General features: G+C 41.9%; 1 long non-coding RNA gene across 3 annotated transcripts in view; it reads left to right on the forward strand.

Moving 5' to 3' along the window:
* The window catches only part of LOC106610696 (uncharacterized), a 28,329-nt gene extending 12,782 nt beyond the window's left edge, over window positions 1-15,547 (forward strand). For all 3 annotated transcript variants that reach the window (XR_001329952.2, XR_006756807.1, XR_006756809.1), the window contains exons 10-11: window positions 12,201-12,279; window positions 15,415-15,547. This is a non-coding gene — a long non-coding RNA (uncharacterized lncRNA). The remainder of the gene's footprint in view (window positions 1-12,200; window positions 12,280-15,414) is intronic.
* Window positions 15,548-18,524: the final 2,977 nt, after the last annotated feature.

The following is an 18,524-nucleotide window of genomic DNA, read 5'->3' on the forward strand; positions in this document are numbered from 1 at the left end:
AGCAGGAATCAGGAGGATAGAATTATGGTCAGATTTGCCAAATGGAGGGCAAGGGAGAGCTTTGCATGCATCTTTGTGTGTGGAGTAAAGGTGGTCTAGAGTTTTCTTCCCTCTGGTTGCACATGTGACCTGCTGGTAGAAATGAGGTAAAACGGATTTAAGTTTGCCTGCATTAAAGCCCCCGGCCACTAGGAGCGCCACTTCTGGATGAGCATTTTGTTGTTTGCTTATTGCCTTATAGAGTTGGTTGAGTACGGTCTTAGTGCCAGCATCGATCTGTGGTGGTAAATAGGCGGCTACGAATAATATAGATGAGAACTCTCTTGGTAGATACTGTAGTGTGGTCTACAGCTTATCATAAGGTGTTCTACCTCAGGCGAGCAATAGCTAGACATAGCGCACCAGTTGTTATTGACAAATAGACAGACGTAGGTTCTCTGTTCTGCTGGTGCATGGAAAATCCCTCCAGCTCTATATTATCCATGTCGTTGTTCAGCCACGACTCAGTGAAACATAAGATATTACAGTTTTTAATGTCCTGTTGGTAGGATAATCTTGATTGTAAGGTCATCGATTTAAAATAAATGAAAAATAGCACAGTTGGTTAGGAACATGTAAAATGTCAGCCATCCTCTTGCATGTGAGAAGACGAAAGAATCGAACCGGTTCTGAATAAATCATTGACGGATTGTGGCAGTACTATATTTCACAACTGGTGTGAATGGAGTCATAAACAAGAAGTGCTCATATTATTCTGATGAAAATAACTGACTTGGTGAGAAAAGACCTTTACTGAAAATAGGCCTTTTACAAGATTAAGTCATGACAGGATCTTTTGATACTTATTATTGAAATAGAGTCCAGACAGCATACTTTAGGAAACTTTCTGAATGGACATAGGCCCACTGAGATAATCAGTGAAATCACACACACAGCATAAAAAGACACGTGAATCAAAGGCACCAGCGTATGTCAGACATAAGCAAATATTTATCCTTTCCTTAAAATGTATTTAAAAATCTAGGCTCACCTTTTCGAAAGTAGGCTAAAAGACAATGAATTTTCAAGACAATTATGAAGGGGAGAGAGACAGCGATGCTATAGCATGAAGATGAAACGGACAATCATTCAAATAGAAACAAATACACGCAACATGTCCATAGCCTATTTATTAGCGTTTATTAGTTGTCTATAAATTAAGAAAAGATTCCATATCAAATTATACCGTGCCAGACTGGATAGCATCCATTTGACTCAATATTAGAGCATTATAGGCCTCAGAGCCAGAACAACCATGTCAACTGCTGTTGAATAACTAATGAATAGTCAGACACGTCCAACCTGTTTTAAAAGACCGAGTTATATAAAAGAAAGTCCACACATCAAACAATTTTTTTACTGAAGTACCATAACCTATAGGCTAGTGCTTCTAGACCCCTGAGCATCTAGCAGATTAGTGTTAGCTGCTCGAGCATCAAATGACAGTCGGAAAGAGGAGGAGACATAAACAGACTATTAGCAAAACAATTGCTTAAAATCATTAGTAAACACTCCTGCTATTTGGTATAGTTTATCTACATGAAAATGAAGTTGATAGAAATAAAGAATGAATCAAAATGAATGTAGACCTATTTTAACGGTTTGGATAGTTGGACAGTTATTTTATTTTCATGGCGGTCTTCATCAGGTCTTCACAGCCCTATCTACTTCATCTGGTCTTCACAGCCCTATTTACTGCTCTATATATGATTCATAGTATTTTAATTAATTTTTTTATTTCACCTTTATTTAACCAGGTAGGCAAGTTGAGAACAAGTTCTCATTTACAATTGCGACCTGGCCAAGATAAAGCAAAGCAGTTCGACACATACAACAACACAGAGTTACACATGGAGTAAAACAAACACAGTCAATAATACAGTAGAAAAATAAGTCTATATACAATGTGAGCAAATGAGGTGAGATAAGGGAGGTAAAGGCAAAAAAAAGGCTATGGTGGCGAAGTAAATACAATATAGCAAGTAAAACACTGGAATGGTAGATTTGCAGTGGAAGAAAGTGCAAAGTAGAAATAGAAATAATGGGGTGCAAAGGAGCAAAATAAAAAAATAAATACAGTACATTTACATTTACATTTTAGTCATTTAGCAGACGCTCTTATCCAGAGCGACTTACAGTAGTGAATACATACATTTCATGCATTTTTTGTTGTTTGTACAGTAGGGTAAGAGGCAGTTGTTTGGGCTAAATTATAGATGGGCTATGTACAGGTGCAGTGATCTGTGAGCTGCTCTGACAGCTGGTGCTTAAAGCTAGTGAGGGAGATAAGTGTTTCCAGTTTCAGAGATTTTTGTAGTTCGTTCCAGTCATTGGCAGCAGAGAACTGGAAGGAGAGGAGGCCGAAGGAGGAATTGGCTTTGGGGGTGACCAGAGAGATATACCTGCTGGAGCGCGTGCTACAGGTCGGTGCTGCTATGGTGACCAGCGAGCTGAGATAAGGGGGGACTTTACCTAGCAGGGTCTTGTAGATGACCTGGAGCCAGTGGGTTTGGCGACGAGTATGAAGCAAGGGCCAGCCAACGAGAGCGTACAAGTCGCAGTGGTGGGTAGTATATGGGGCTTTGGTGACAAAACGGATGGCACTGTGATAGACTGCATCCAATTTATTGAGTAGGGTATTGGAGGCTATTTTGTAAATGACATCGTCGAAGTCGAGGATCGGTAGGATGGTCAGTTTTACAAGGGTATGTTTGGCAGCATGAGTGAAGGACGCTTTGTTGCGAAATAGGAAGCCAATTCTAGATTTAACTTTTGATTGGAGATGCTCGATGTGAGTCTGGAAGGAGAGTTTACAGTCTAACCAGACACCTAGGTATTTGTAGTTGTCCACATATTCAAAGTCAGAACCGTCCAGAGTAGTGATGCTGGACGGGCGGGCAGGTGCATGCATTTAGTTTTACTTGTATTTAAGAGCAGTTGGAGGCCACGGAAGGAGAGTTGTATGGCATTGAAGCTCGTGTGGAGGGTTGTTAACACAGTGTCCAAAGAAGGGCCAGAAGTATACAGAATGGTGTCGTCTGCGTAGAGGTGGATCAGAGACTCACCAGCAGCAAGAGCGACATCATTAATGTATACAGAGAAGAGAGTCGGCCCAAGAATTGAACCCTGTGGCAACCCATAGAGACTGCCAGAGGTCCGGACAACAGGCCCTCCGATTTGACACACTGAACTCTATCAGAGAAGTAGTTGGTGAACCAGGCGAGGCAATCATTTGAGAAACCAAGGCTATTGTTCTGCCGATGAGGATGTGGTGATTGACAGAGTCGAAAGCCTTGGCCAGGTCAATGAATACGGCTGCACAGTATTGTTTCTTATCGATGGCGGTTAAGATTTTGTTTAGGACCTTGAGCGTGGCTGAGGTGCACCCATGACCAGCTCTGAAACCAGATTGCATAGCGGAGAAGGTGTGGTGGGATTCGAAATGGTCGGTAATCTGTTTGTTGACTTGGCTTTCGAAGACCTTAGAAAGGCAGGGTAGGATAGATATAGGTCTGTAGCAGTTTGGGTCAAGAGTGTCCCCCCCCTTTGAAGAGGGGGATGACCGCAGCTGCTTTCCAATCTTTGGGAATCTCAGACGACACGAAAGAGAGGTTGAACAGGCTAGTAATAGGGGTTGCAACAATTTCGGCAGATCATTTTAGAAAGAAAGGGTCCAGATTGTCTAGCCCGGCTGATTTGTAGGGGTCCAGATTTTGCAGCTCTTTCAGAACATCAGCAGACTGGATTTGGGGGAAGGAGAAATGGGGAAGGCTTGGGCGAGTTGCTGTGGGGGGGGGGGGGTGCAGTGCTGTTGACCGGGGTAGGGGTAGCCAGGTGGAAAGCATGGCCAGCCTTAGAAAAATGCTTATTGAAATTCTCAATTATAGTGGATTTATCGGTGGTGACAGAGTTTCATTTACATTACATTTTAGTCATTTAGCAGTAGTGAATACATACATTTCATTTTCATTTCATGCATTTTATTTTTTGTATCCTCAGTGCAGTGGGCAGCTGGGAGGAGATGCTCTTATTCTCCATGGACTTTACAGTGTTCCAGAACTTTTTTGAGTTTGTGTTGCAGGAAGCATATTTCTGCTTGAAAAAGCTAGCCTTGGCTTTTCTAACTACCTGTGTATATTGGTTTCTAACTTCCCTGAAAAGTTGCATATCACGGGGACTGTTCGATGCTAATGCAGAACGCCACAGGATGTTTTTGTGTTGGTTAAGGGCAGTCAAATCTGGAGAGAACCAAGGGCTATATCTGTATATCTTGTGTAAATTACTGCATTGTTACGAGTTCAAGTTGAAAGTTTTAATGTCACATTTTAAGTTATTGCAAGCTCTAAACCCAACAATGCAGGAATCAATAACAATGTAATAGTAAAAATAGCAAGGTAGAACAAAAACACACGAGAAATAAAAATAAGAAATAAGAACACAATAAAGTAAGTAAGCATACTATATACAGGGTCAGTTCCAGTACCTATTTTACAATGTGCAGGGATACAGGACGGATAGAGGTAGATAGTGTATGTTTAGGGGTAAGGCATCAGGATATAAATAACAAAGTAGCAGCAGTGTATATGATGATTGTAAGTGAGTGGGTGTGCATGTGTAGAGTCAGCATAAATGTATGTGCATATTGTGTGTGTGTGAGCAAATTATGAAGTGAGTGCTAGTGTGTGTGTTGGAGTGTCAGCGTGCGTAAGTGTGTAGAGCCCTGTGAGTGTGCATAGAGTCAACTCAGATAGTCAGAGTGTAGCCATTTTGTTAGCTATTTAGCAGTCTTATGGCATGGGGATAGAAGTTGTTCAGGAGCCTGTTGGTGTCAGACTTGATGCACCGGTACCGCTTGCCATGCGGAAGCAGAGAGAACAGTCTATGTCTTGAGTGGTTGGAGCCTTTAACAATTTTCTTGGCCTTCCTTTCACGCCGCCTAATATAGATGTCCTGCATGGCAGGGAGCTTCGCTGGGCTGTCCACACTACCCTCTGTAGCGCCATGCGATTGAGGGTGGTGCAATTGCCATACTAAGCAGTGATGCAGCCAGTCAAGATGCTCTCAATCCTACAGCTGTATAACATTTTAAGGATTGGAGGGCCCATACCAAACCTTTTCAACCTCCTGAGGGGGAAGAGGCGCTGTCGCAGCTTCTTCTTGACTGCGTGTGTGTGGACCATTTTAAGTCCTTAGTGATTTGGACACGAGGAACTTGAAGCCCTCAACCAACCCCACTGCAGCACCTAAGTTTCCTGTGGTCCACGATCAGCTCCTTGATCTTACTGACGTTGAGGTAGAGGTTGTTGTTCTGGCAATGCACTGCCAGGTCACCGACCTCCCCCCTCTAGGCAGTCTCATCTTTGCCGGGGATGAGGCCTACCACCGTCGTGTCATCAGCAAAGTTGATGATGGGGTTGGAGTCGTGCTTGGCCACACAGTCATGGATGAACAGGGAGTACAGAAGGGTACTAAGCACACACCCCTGTGGGGCCCCCATGTTGAGGGTCAGGGTGGTGGAGGTGATGTTGTCTACCCTCACCACCTGGGGTCGGCCCATCAGGAAGTCCAGGATCCAGTTACAAATGGAGGTGTTCAGTCCCAGGGTCCTAAGCTTGGTGACAAGCTTGGAGGTGAAACTGGTGTTGAATGCTGAGCTGTAGCCAATGAACAGCATTCTCACATAGGTATTCCTCTTATCTAGGTGGGTGAGGGCAGTATGGAGTGCAATTGAGATTGCGTCGTCTATGGATCTGTTGGGGCGGTATGCAAATTGGAGTGGATCTAGGGTGTCTGGGATGATGGAGTTGATGTTTGCCATAACCAGCCTCTCAAAGCACTTCATGATTACATATGTGAGTGCTACAGGGCAGTAGTCATTGTGGCATGAAGCTTTAGAGTTATTGGCAACAGGAATGATGGTGGTCATCTTAAAACATGTGAGGATGGGTCTCCCGAGTGGCACAGCAGTCTAAGGCACTGCATCGCAGTGTTGCGGCTTAACTACAGCCTGGTGTTTGATTCCAGGGTGTGTCACAACCGTCCCTGACCAGGTTCCCATAGGGCGGTGCACAATTGGCCCAGCATCGTCTGGGTTATGGGAGGGTTTGGCCAGGGGGGCTTTTGAGCGTTGTTTACTCCGACACATTGGTGCTGCTGGCTTCCGGGTTAAGCGAGCGGGTGTTAAGAAGCACGGCTTGGCGGGTCATGTTTTGGAGGATAAATGACTCGACCTTCGCCTCTCCCAAGCCCGTTGGGTTGTTGCAGTGATGAGACAAGATTGAAATTGGGGAGAAAAAGGGGGTAAAATAAATAAAAAAATAATAATACATGTGGGGATAACAGCCCTGTGTGTGGTAGCCCGATGCTTTAGTTTAGCACCAACCTCAGTGTTAATCCAGGGCTTTTGATTGTGGAAGCAGCGAACCTTCACTGTGGGGACAATGTCGCCTATGCATATTCCTAATGAAGCCGGTGACGGAGGTGGCTCGTCGATGTTATCGGTGGAGTCCCAAAACATATTCCAATCAGCGCTAGCAAAGCAGTCCTGTAGCATAATCTCTGATTCTGGTGAACATTTCTCAACGGGTACTTCTGCTTGTAAACAGGAGACAGGAGTACGGATTCCTGATCTGATTTGCCCTAATGGGGGACGAGGGACGAGGGAGGGCCTTGTATGCTTGCTTGTGGGTAGAATTACAGTGGTCTAGGACTTTATCGCCCCTCGTGGCGAGGAAGACATGTTGATGGAAGTTGGGCATCAAATGTCTTAATGAAGCAGAATTCAAATCGCATATGGATGTAAGTGTTCCTGCTTCTTTTTAGTCGTACAGTTCGTTAAGTGCCAGCTTATTTTTCTTGTCCTGCGGTGGAATGTACACAACAGTTACGATAACAGCTGAAAACTCCCTCGGGAGTAAGAATGATCAGCATTTTACCATCAGGTATTCAAAGACGGGGGAACATTAGCTCGACACTTCCATACACACTCGAGCCAGCAAACAAGTTGTTGGTGATGAGGAGGTAAACCCCTCCCCCTCTCGAATTCCCCGACTCCACTGTCCTGTATGCACGGTGAATGGAGAATACATTGAGTTAGATAACCATGGTCGGTATCTTGTCTCAGAAAAGCAGAGAAGGCCGTTTCAAGAGTCCCATTGGTAACAAATCTGTGATCGGAGATAATCCATCTTATTATCAAGTGATTGGCCTGTAGAATGGAGGGAAAAGGTGGCCGGTTTTCCCTTCTCCTTAATCTCGCCAGGATCCCCCCTCTAGTTGGTGTTTCCTCTTGGGTAGCCCAAAAATTGGGTCCGAATTACAGAAAGTGCCCAGGAAAGATGAGTCGAAGTCGAAGTTGAATCTGGTATTGAAGTAAGTAACTGCCGATCTGATGTTCAAAATTCTTGTTGGTTTTAAGAAATGTTAGCGGATACATTTTGTGAAAATAAAGTAAAAATAAACTACAAAATAAATCACAAAATAGCAAAGTAGTGTCAGAGCTTCCAAAATGGCGGCCATCCAGTACGGCACCATCTTCATTAGTAACATAAGCATTTCGCGGCACTCACCCTAACATCTGTTAAACTGTGTACGCAACCAATAAACTTTGACTCAATTTTGGGGATTTTTATCGAAGGACAGTGATGTGCATTTCTGAAATGCATCAAGAGTAAACTGTCACTGTCAGAAACTAAGATAGGAACATATCCTCACGCAGGGTGGCAGAGAAGTCTTGGCTTACAGTAACCTTTAGGTCTTTGTGTGCACTCTAAATACATTTATAGTTTGACATGAACGTTGATCACTTCTGAAGTTAAGGAGGAAAAAGAGAGAGCGGGAGAGAGAATAGCGAGAATTGTGATCAATCACTTTTACAGAAGGCAGTGTGTTCCGAGCGAAAGACAAAAGGACAGTGGGAGTGAATGAGGTCCAAGAGGATTGCAGAGTGAAGTGGACTTGCCAATTGATAAGATAAAAATCAACTCTGTTAGGCCTTGATGACCTCCACTACATGGTCATAAAACATATGAAAGGACTACCCAAAGTGGTTGTGCTGTAGCCTTGTCCCAGATCTGTTGAAGCTGTCTTGCCAACTTCTATGGTCAAACAGACAGATCTGGAACCAGCTGTGGCTAGCTGTAACTGACCATCAACAAACGTGTGTACAAGACAAGTGATGCAGGGCTACTGTATGCTGACCGGTAATAAACTCAAAGAGGGTTTCCCTTTCTTTCTCCCCAGGTTGAGACCATGGTAGTAGATGAGGAGGAGCAGTATGACATGGGGTATTCTTGGCCGAGCAGTCCGTACAAAGCTTTCCTCCAAGGCTCTGACGCATCTAGTGTTGTCCAGAGGCCTGTGTCTGCAAGCTTCAGGAAAGTCATTGGGCTGCACTGCCATGTGGACAGTGCAGTGCATTTGTGAATGAATGAATGGATGGATACATTTAATTGAATGATACTGTATTGATCCGTTAGATGGGAAATTGTGTTTGAAGTTCACCACCACCGGTGTCGTGGAAATATTCAGTCAATAATATTTCTCAAATACCGAAGCCTGTGAGTTCAAATCTACTTTTATTACAATATAATGAAAGCCGAGCTGGTTCATGAAAACAACTGCCTTTTCAACCTTGGCACACACTTCTAATACATTTTTCTTCCTTACATCACACACATAGTAACTCCTTTTTATGTTAATAATTCATCCCCTCTGGCATTTAGCTACCGTTATCTTTTTGCCTTGCGCTAATTTTAGTTTGGATTCATATTAGTCCATGGAAACATTAGAGCCATCAAAAATAAACAGACATGTCATCCTGCTAACTCCTCTGAAATGAACACACATGTTCTAGAAAATTCTCAATAGGCGTAACCATAGCAACAGTAAATATTAGGCCATAGCACTGTTACATAAATAAACAGTCATGTCCACTCCCCAGACAGGTGCATGTCTAATGGTGTCTAATGACCCAGAGCACATATAGAGTGCACTATTCTTGCTGGCTCCTCTGAAATGTATAATGGCCACACATTGCCTCCATCCTTTCTCGCTCTCTCCTCACCCTCAACATTTATGTTGCATCTCGCTCCCTACACTGTACTGGCAACACAGTGTGTGTGTTTGTCTTTCATTATGGTTAAACCATGCTGTTATGGCAAAATACATTTTTTTTTATGATATAAATGATTAAATCGCAAGCTGCTCTATCCGCACTGATTGGTGAAGTAATTTAACGTTGAGCTAAATGTAAAAAATATATGTTTCAGAGGTATGAAAAGGAACAGAAAGGAACGATATAAACCAATACTTTGTTTGGGTTCCAACCAGAACTTTATTTTGCTGGTCGGAACAGTGGAACGGACTGAAATGGTTGGAAAATACAGTAATTTCAGTTCCAACCCCTGGTATGTGTGCCTGTGTTCCTGTCCTCGGCCCCCTTGTCAGGTTTCGGAGGGTCAGGTAGAGGCACTGGTCTAACCAGCCCCAGAGACGGAGGACTAAAGTCACCTTTGGAACCTGAGCCACACACACCACACACCACACACCCACAGTTTATCTCCAGCTAGCAGAATGAACAGAGTGATGGCTACTAGACTGGGGAATTACAACATGTGCCCATCTTATTAGTGTAGAATACCGTAACCACCACATTCACTTGTGCTAGATCCCCATCTCTCCCTTATTCTAGTTATTATGTATGTCATGAAGAATGGTTAGAGCGCTGTGTATACAGATGTTTCTGCATGGATGTGTGGTTTCTAGAAATTGCACTCATTTAAATACACTTATTCTGGTATAATAATTCTCAAAGGAATTAGAATGGGGAGCTTCATAACAGTGATGAACGTACACAATAGTTGGGCGATATTACTATTCCATGTAATTGAAGCCAGCTTTGGAAATTAGAAGATAGAGTCTTATTTAAGCAATCAATAACAAGTGAACATTTTGTTTAATGAAAACTATAATTTCAGGAAAATGGCAATTATGGCATAGGGAGATGTTTTGGTGTGGTATGCACTTTTGTAATAAAAATGTTCTCATTTTATTTTCTAAATCATTATTAACTTCGGGGGGTAGTTATGACCCTGCTAAGGACCTCATCAATAGCTTTATTTATAACTTATCGCATTTACTCAGAAAGGAATATTGCTGAATCAGAATGGCTATAGATTCCGTCAATGACCATTAGATAATGGGGAATAATGATATTCCACAATCCTGACTCAGCTAATTTGTGGAATCATCTCACCACCACTGCACCAAACAATGTTTGATTTGCAGCAGCTAACAATTATAATTGTGTTATTCACACTTCTGTCCTATACAGACATCTACATTTAAGTGGTTTGAAATACGGTTGGTGAAATAGGGTTGATGAAATTAACTTTATGTGTAGAAAAAGGACTTTATTTATTAGTGTTAGAACAAGGAAATGCTGCTTTATAAGCAAAGTTTGACTTCTTCAAGTTTATTGTCGTAATTAGAGAATACCTGAAGCATATTAAAGTCATCCCCAGTGAATATATTTAATGTGTTTTGTAGCTACATTTTATGAGCTGAAATTTTTATTGGAGATGATAATATCAATATTATTTATTGTAGCTTTGATGGCAGGTAAAACTTGAAGCTAATATTCTGGCTAAACAATCTATTACCATTACTCACTTCTCTCACCATCTCTTTCCCAGTCTCCTACAGTATATGGAGACGAGCAAAATATTTCCATTTTCATCGTCTAGTGTAAATGATAATAAGAGACTAGATCTATGACCCATAGTTGAGCTGAGTTTGAAATAGATTGCATCCCAGTCTGGCCACGCTTGTGAAATACTCCTCATGCCGTATATATTGATGACCAAATACAATTACATGATTGCATTCTCAGCCAAACCCTCTTCCTTTCAGCTTAAATGATACATTGCATTGAATTGAAATAGTGAATCGTTCCACTAGACAACATAAAGAGTTATTAGATTCAGCATGTGTGTCTGCCAAATGGTGACACACAATGTCTGGTGGGTATCCTTCATAGGTATGACACCATATGACTGCAATAGACTGATGCAAAGGCGGCTGGAACAGGGCAATCATCTAAAGAGTTGGTTCATTTTGGCCTTGTTTGAGAGTTTGACCTGATCACAGACTGACCTACAAATAATAGTGAGTAGTAATTTAGAATGCAAGGTGATTTGTAGATCAGTCATTGTGCAGAGTTGAATTGACAGTAGTTGTTTCCAGATGGGTCTCTTGGAACTTCACACCTTTAGTTATGTTCCCTTTATCTCAGTAATATACTGTTTTCCTTTAGCCTAGAAACAATGCAGAAATGGTAACGGTTAGCGGAATGTTCATGGATGTTAAACAAGGGTAGAGTTGTAATTTTCTGTTTTTAACAATCGTTTGTTGTGTTGGATTCATATTAGTCCATGGAAACATTCTGTCCTGATATCAGATGATTTTGTCATTTATCTTAATTAATATCACTAGAAATGCCAATAGGACTAGGCGTTTTATCAATCATCTTCCTCTTCTTAAGAATTTGGTGATAAGAAATCAGAGTTATCGTTCGTGCCATCAACCTCCCCTATTCTTTGCCAATGCAATTCCTTTTCATTTGTCTTGTCCTGTTTTCCTGGCTACTATTCCCTAGCTTAGGTTCGCTGTTTCTAAAGCTTCTCCTCTCCTGCAAGGTCAACTATAATCAACCCCAGACAATGTCACTGGCTTCTGCAGCAACCAGGGTATTCCTCTGGGGCTTGGAGGGTCTACTGCATTGTACCATTCAATTACTGTTCATTAGACAGTGTACAGCCATTAATCAGACTGAGATGTTCTGCTATTCCTCAAAGGGCTATTGAACCAGGGAGGAAAAACACATGCTGTTTATCCTTGTTTCCTGTTTTGAGATACTGTAGGAGTACAAAGAAGACACTCTGGGATTCCCACTTGATATGTCTCTGTTTTTTACTTCTCCTCCACAAGTCTTGGAATGCCAGATTAAGAAACAGAGCGAGCTAGAGATTTACCGCATATGCACTGCAGTGTTAGGAATCAAATAGATCATTTGGAGGAGACAGATTTTGTGAATCGGGCCCATATGCATTGAATCTGGCTGGATGATGATATGAGATATGATTTATGTGCCTTCGTTCCAGGAGACTAAACAGGAGGTGGAGGCGGTGTCATCCTCAAAGCTGTGCGGAATAAGGTCACGGATCTCCAAGTTCTTCAAGGGTAGGTTCATCAAAGCATAGTAGCACCGCAAGCTAGTAGCCCCACGTTTCCTCCACAACACAATTGAACATAATGCGCCCATAACAGACCATAAAGAGACCGCTAATACACTCAGCGTTACCCGGTTTCCCCCTTCGCATGTCACCGGATCCCCAACTGCAGCGCCACACATCTGGGAGAGCTAACATACTTTATGTTTACCATCTGGTCGAGAGGTTGGAGTTACATTCCCTGATCTCAAATGACTTATTATTTAGTATTAAACACACCTGCACTTCACAAAGTGCCCCATACAGTATGTCCCGTACTGTGGATTATTCACGTTTGTTTTATTTTTCCCCCATCTAATCGTGTCTACCCTGACAGATATTCAGGGTTCTCCCCTGGATTTTTAACATGGTGGCGCTGCTGAGTATGGCTGGGGGAGAGTCCCGAAGGGGGGGCAGTTTTTGAACACCCGTAACTGCAATTTCCTTCAATCTAGAGCAAGAAATGTGTTTATATGATAACAAATCTCTTAGATTCTTTGGGGAGAACCTTGGATATTGTATATGTAGGAAAATCACACTGGTCTTAGTTTAGTATGCCTGTATCTTCTAAAGTATTGCATTTTGGATACAGTATTTTAAAATGGGTTGAATAGAATGTATGACTATCAAACATGTAAATGATATATTCTTGAATATGACTTCAAATCATGTGTAGATGACCACAATGATTAGAATGATATACCATGACAGAACGAGACCTAACGGTACCATGGTAGAACATGACTCTTCTATGGCAGAGGATGTGCCTCACACCTAGCTCAAACAATTTTCTTTAATTGGCCACAAATCATAGTCTGTAGGAGCAAGGCCATTCAGTGATCCAGAGGTGTTCCAGCATTTTCCATTGTCCCGTGAGAATTCCATTAGTGAATAATGAAAGACCGGGGCCTTCCATGTGGTTATTTACTGTCCCTGATCTGAGGTGGCACAGCATAATAACCACATCCTGTGTTGCTAACAGCAGGCAATTTACAGAAGCCGTCTCATCTCCATGTCTCACCCGTATTTTCTTTATATTCACATTTGCTTTATATTGACTGGACTGGAGCTCCGGCATGATGACAGAGATGGGAATTTTAGCGAATGGATAGAAATATGGCCTGTTAAGTTCTTCTCTTTGTGTGGAATAGAGATATTCCCATTAGGGAATCCTGACTTCTCATCATTGGCATTGTGAACTCTAGACTTGTCCTTTCTATTTGCATGCACATTGCTGTTTATTGTCATTATTTGTCAATGAGACTTAATGACTTGGTGTATATGCCCCATATTCAATCACACAACATCTACATATCTGTTCAGAAGCATAGATCATCTATGCCACAACCACTTCACAGCTGAAGTGAAGGGGAATTTTGAAATACAGGAAATTAATGGGATCTACTCTAACAGTAAGGGAACCCAACACTGCCTGGCTATGCCACATCTGTCTGTGCCAGTCTTGATCCTCAATGGGATTGTTCCAGTTGGTCAAAATAGGAAACCTTCTTCAGTTCAGCAAATGTAAATCTACCTTCAAAGAGCTTTTTCTTCATATTTGTGTCCAGGTTGGATTAGGTATTGCCTCAATACTAGGGCATTCTGTCCTGGGTTTCCTTGTTTAACAGTAGACAATACAGTGTTCAGTTTGCTGGAGATTCTCCCTCAAAAGTGATTGGCAACATGAACAATGGCCTGGTAATTTACAGTGAATGATAGGGCTGCTGACAGAAGTTGTAAAGCATCATGATTGATTGTTCTGATGAACAGGTTGTCATATTTATCAAAGGTCATGATGGTACTGTTTAAGTCAAAAACATTTTGTTTTTCATTTTACCGTAAGTCTTCTGTTAAATAATTTACAGTAAAAAAAAAAGTTATTTATCAGACGCTTTTATCCAGAGCGACTTACAGTAGTAGTAAGTGCATACATTTTCACCCCCCCCCCCCCATACTGGTCCCCTGTGGGAATCAAACCCACAACACTGGCGTTGCAATGCTCCAATGTTTGTAACTGAATCTTTTTAATAATTTTTTTATTTTGAGAGAAAAGCTAAAAGTGACCAGCTTCTAGACCAATATACCATTTATTCAGTCAGAGGTAGGTTGTGTGGGGTAGAGGGTAAAAAACATGGCAAATGAAAAGCCACCTAAAGATCTAATTATGATTCCAGCATTTTCACAGACCCTGTAACCAAAATACAGGTATTGGGTCTGTGTGAATGGTTCTCTGCTTTTTTTGCAGGTAAATTCATTAACACTTCCATTGCTTAACACCTCCCTAATTTGAAATGCACCCATGGTTAAACATAATCCCCCACCTTTGATATGTATAAAAGGGGAATGTCATGATATTTGTCACATTGGTAATTGCATGTTCCATGGATATTTGAGCACACAGTTAATTTCATAATACGTCTTTTCATACTCAAGTTGAGTACTGGTTTATGCTCAGAGCAAATAACATCCCTATGGAATTGAACACTTGAGGGGGGAAAAAAACAACATTTTATTAACTATGGGTGAAAATGTATTCTTCTCATTCATCAGTTACATGGCATGAAAGAGCCTATCAAAGCAGCTCCACTAGCAATACGTTTTCGTCATGGAAAAATAATAAGTCCCAAAGAATTTGCCATTGTGATGTGAGGAGAAGAGAGGGGATGTCTGCGTGTGATCTCAGCTGCCACTGTGATGACGGGCCCCTGTGAAGTGCACCACTGGCCAGTTACACATTAGCTTTGATTGCCAGTTGCTCTGGCTGCGGTCCGCTTTGGACTGCATCTCAAGATGAAAGCCGTCTGTGTCCAGTGTGTCCATCCGTTGTAGCTACTGCTCCAGCTCTTTATTTGCTCTAGGCACCATCAAGGGCATGCTGCGATGAGCATTATGTATAATTTCTCATACAGTGCATCTACGACAGCAGCGACATCTCTGTTTCTTCATTTTAATTGAATGCCATTTTTAATTTCTCCTGTTGACAGACTGTGTGGTCAACCTATTGTAACAAGGTATGGCTTTGTTGTGTTGTTGGATGCACTTTGACATGGGTGGACCCTGTGGTTCCGAATGCATTAGCATCTCTGTTCTCTCTTTCTCTACACAGAAAAAGCCAGAGCCAGGGAGTCCTATAGTAGCATAAACAGTGGAGGACAATGCACCCTTCTCCTTTGTGAGACCCCCATGTACGAGATGAAACAGTGTTATAAACCAAATAAAAATGTCTTCGTCTTGGCAGCCCCACCGAAGATATATGGCCTCTTATTCCAGGGACTATATTGCATAATTATGTATGGCTATGAATATTGCATGGCGCTTCACACTGAGCGCATGGTAAGATGCCTAATTGCAGAGTTTAATTATTAAGAAGCAAAGATCCTGGGTGGGTTTCACAGAAGCACTTTTGATAAATTATTTTTGGAGGTTTTCCTGATGAATTATTTTGGATCTGATACCTCATCAGCGGGCATAGTGGACAGTGTAACCGCTGCTAAGAGAGACTTATCCTCCCGGGGAGAGGAATTACTATGCTGATTCAAATTTGGTGGAATCAACAAATAACAAAATTATATTGGAGTGGATCAAACAAATGATTCACTCCTCTCACAGTCAAGGCTATTAAAACACAGAGGCGCTGTGATGGGAAGAATAAGAGCTGTTGGCATTGACCTTCAGGGCAATGGTTTAATTTCTCTGTGTAACATAAGAGAGATTGAAAACAATGTTGTTTGCCTGAGCGCAGAGGACTCTATGTCAGTGGTTCCCAACCAGGGGTACTAGGACCCCTGGGGGTACTTGGCCTATTCACAAGGGGTACTTGAGAAGACTCATGAGACCATTGGCCTACTGGTAAAATGCACATGAGTGGGTACTTCAGGGGTACTCTGGGTAGAGAAAAATTCAGTTGGTGGTACAGTAACCAAAAAAGGTTGAGAACCAATCAATCAATCAATCAATCAATCAATCAATCAATCAATCAATCAATCAATCAATCAATCAATCAATCAAATGTATTTATAAAGCCCTTCTTGCATCAGCTGATGTCACAAAGTGCTGTACAGAAACCCAGCCTAAAACCCCAAACAGCAAGCAATGCACGTGTAGAAGCATGGTGGCTAGGAAAAACTCCCTAGAAAAGCCGTTGCTCTTATTTATAAATACCATATATTTCCTGACACAATCCTGGGAGATACTTAGCAATCAAGGAGAGAGAAAGGAAACCACTTATTCACTTTTTCTCCAACACGAATGCGGCGAAAGCTGTAGATTATATCTATATATCTGTGAAATGAAGCCTCCAGTGGAGACTCTCTGATTGTTAAATTGACTCATTGACAGTAATTGTTTTCCCAAGAAGTATTTCCTCCCCACAAATGAATAATGGCCTATCTACTGTACAGGGGTTGCTCCATTACCTACATCCAATGTTCCACAATGGTTGTAAGACATTAGCTATTTTTCAAACTTTTTGGTGAACTGCATGGGAGAGGCCACCCAAAGTCTCCTTTAACACCCATTAGCGTGTCATTGTGTGAAGAAAAAAATGGTAGCCACTTTGGCCTATGATGGAGGTCAATAGCTGTTTTTAGAGCCCCTTTCCACAGTTAGCTCATGTTGCGACATAAGTGCAACTTTAAAGGCTATCTTCTATAACTACAATAATAATCATGTTGACAGCTGACCTGTAATACTCAGTGCCATGCAGTCTACCCAAGACAAGATATTACAGTGTGAACAGTAGCTTGGCACGACAATGGGTTCAAACTCAGAGTAATGGATCAAATGGCTCCTGCAAAATGCATTGCAGTCTCGCACTTACGAAATCCAGTCAAGCTGCTTTTTGCAAGACCAGCACAAATAGCTGAATAATTGATCAGGATCAATGGGAGGATGACTTGAGTGTGTCCAGCAGTGTTTGGTCTGGCTTACTCTCCTATACCCAGTCTGTCAATGATGTGTCAGTGGTCTTATAGCCTACAGACATGCAAGACATTTAGACATGCAAGACATCACCTAGCTATCCACTTAGTTTGTGTGTTTTTGAACAACCAGCTATTCTTTGACAGTTTGAAGACATCCTGGCAGAATATTGTCTAACATTGAAAGAGATTCTGGAACAGGCTAAAAAGAAATACAATAGTGAAAGAAAGCAAAGGATCACAAATTGGTAAAAGTCAACATCTAACCAAGGCTTTTACATAAATAGATCACTGGGTGACTGATTGACTAAATGTCCTCCTCAATATCCTACTCTCTCTGGCTTCAGTCAATGCTTAGGTCCACTAGCCACAGTGACATTTTAGAAAGCAACCAGCATCAAGATTTACATAAATGATGGATCAAGATATAGTGTGTGTGTGTGTGTGTGTGTGTGTGTGTGTGTGTGTGTGTGTGTGTGTGTGTGTGTGTGTGTGTGTGTGTGTGTGTGTGTGTGTGTGAGAGAGAGTGTATGTGAACCGGTATGCTGCCTATGTACCAGCAGCTCTCTGAAAGGCCTAAAGTGGTCCTCCAAGCAGGCAGTCTTACAATCCTGGTCAACACTGACATCATCCAGAGCCACCAGGAGCCACTTATTTTTTTCCCCTCGCTCTCTTCCTGTCGGCGAGCTACTGCTAATGGCTAGAGGCTCAGCTAAAAGCGCCCAGTGTGAATAGATGTGAGTCACAGACAGAGTGAGCGGGAGACAGGGAGACTGTATCATTGGGCCAGATACAGTTGAAGTCAGAAGTTTACATACACTCCAGAAATTTCTTGTTAACAAACTATAGTTTTGGCAAGTCGGTTAGGACATCTACTAAGTCATTTTTCCAACAATTGTTTACAGAGAGATTATTTCACTTATAATTCACAGCTTGGAAAATTCCAGAAAATGATGTCAAGGCTTGAGAAGCTTCTGATAAGCTAATTGACATAATTTGTCACGTCCTGACCATAGAGAGCTCTTATTTTCTATGGTAGAGTAGGTCAGGGCGTGACTGGGGGGGTTCATCTAGTTTATTTAGTTCTATGTTGTTTTGGTTCTAGTTTATTTTTTCTATGTTGGGATTTTTGTATGATCCCCAATTAGAGGCAGCTGGACATCGTTGTCTCTAATTGGGGATCATATTAAAGTAGTTGTTTTTCCCACCTGTGTTTGTGGCAGATTATTTTGAGTTAGTGCATGTTGCACCTCTTTCGTCACGGTTTGTGTTTTGTTTGAAGTTTATTGTTTGTTTT

The sequence above is a fragment of the Salmo salar genome, chromosome ssa09, assembly GCF_905237065.1.
Source record: "Salmo salar chromosome ssa09, Ssal_v3.1, whole genome shotgun sequence".
NCBI lineage: Eukaryota > Metazoa > Chordata > Actinopteri > Salmoniformes > Salmonidae > Salmo > Salmo salar.